Below are 1,569 nucleotides of genomic sequence, written 5' to 3'. Positions count from 1 at the left end.
GCTAATCTGCTCGGCTACATCACTGTAGCCGAGCAGATTACTCGTCCCCTATCTTGTATCCTCAGTGTGAACCTCAACAATACACATCTTATCCACTTAAAGCAGACTCAGCATTCAAGTCTATGGCCATCACCTCCCCATGCACTCTCTCGCTCTCTCTCATAAACACACACACACATAGAAAAGAAAAATGTACTCAATACAGTTGATGTACACAATAAATTGAGTTTTAAATATAACATTTGTTAAATATTTGCCTCATGTGATGCTTGTGAGATTTTTTTGTCTGTCTGCCTTTCTTCCACTTCTCTTGTGTCACATACACACACATACACACATACACACACACACACACACACACACACACTCCATTTTCATATATTCCAGATGAGGAACTTTCAAAAGCGAAAGAGGGATGAAGGCTCAGGGATCATAGACAAATTGCTCATTAATTGTTGCTCTGTGGTGTATTCATTGGCCTCCGTGGAGTAAAAATAGGGATCAATTCGTATTCTAGAGTTCAGAGGTAAACAATAAAGGCTATCTCACACTAATCAGAGAAGAGGAAATGAATATGAAAGAAAGGTAGAGAATATAAAGAGAAAAGCAGAATGACAATTAGATAAGATGGACAGGTGGGTAAAGAGAAACAAAGAAGGATAAGACAGCTGTGTAAAGGAAAAAATGATAAGCAGGTGGAGAAAGATGGGTGAAAAGAGGACAGATTGGGGTCGAAGCTGGTAAAATGTGGAGAGTGGTGGAGGGAAACTGGTTTTGTATTTAAGCATTTCAAATTGATTACTTAAACCTGTGTGTGCGTGTGCGTGTGCGTGTGCGTGTGTGTGTGTGTGTGCGTTTGTGTGAAAATGTGAGAATGAAAGAGAGAAAGTGAAAAAAGGGAACAACTTAAAGGCAGAGTGGGCAAATGAGAAAGGACACTTGCCGGAGAGAGAATATTTTCACTTGGTGTTCAGGGCAGACGGTGCACTGCTCAGCGTAGGTAAGGTTATTAGTCTGCAACACACGCATGCACGCCATTTGCACATAAATGGAGCATTAGCTGACGTTTTACTCTTCTTGATAGAGGTATTTCAGATCACTAGGCTATTGTATGTCAGCAAAACCAGCAAGCCACACAACTTTGGTGCATTGTGTAGAAAACAGATATTTTCCTGCTGCTTTCCCTTGTATCTGCTATTCTTAAATAAAAAATGTATTTATGATGCAGCTCTGATCTGTAGAGGCCAAAAAGTAAGTAATGTTTTTTCATGCCTGATGGATCAACAGTTGCCTTCAGTCAAGTGAATAAAAAGAATTGAGCGCACACATACACATACTGCAGGTATATACAATTCTAAAGGTGTAAGTGAATTAATTTATATCTCTGTGACATTTGAGGCAGCAGCAACGTAGAAATTGTTTTTGGATTTAATAATGTGCAACTTTGTCAATCTTTTTTCTCTGCACTTGCTTCTATTTCATTATAAAAAGGGGGGCTACCACCTTAATTTGTCAGCTACCTTTGATGTGTGTGTGTGTGTGTGTGTGTGTGTGTGTGTGTGTGTGTGT

General features: G+C 39.6%; 1 protein-coding gene across 2 annotated transcripts in view; it reads right to left on the bottom strand.

Moving 5' to 3' along the window:
* The window catches only part of LOC116705324 (cGMP-dependent protein kinase 1), a 79,492-nt gene that overhangs the window by 60,589 nt on the left and 17,334 nt on the right, over nt 1-1,569 (bottom strand). The window lies entirely within an intron of this gene.

This window comes from Etheostoma spectabile, chromosome 17 (assembly GCF_008692095.1).
Source record: "Etheostoma spectabile isolate EspeVRDwgs_2016 chromosome 17, UIUC_Espe_1.0, whole genome shotgun sequence".
NCBI classification, from domain to species: domain Eukaryota; kingdom Metazoa; phylum Chordata; class Actinopteri; order Perciformes; family Percidae; genus Etheostoma; species Etheostoma spectabile.
This window is presented reverse-complemented; position numbering and strand designations above follow the sequence as displayed.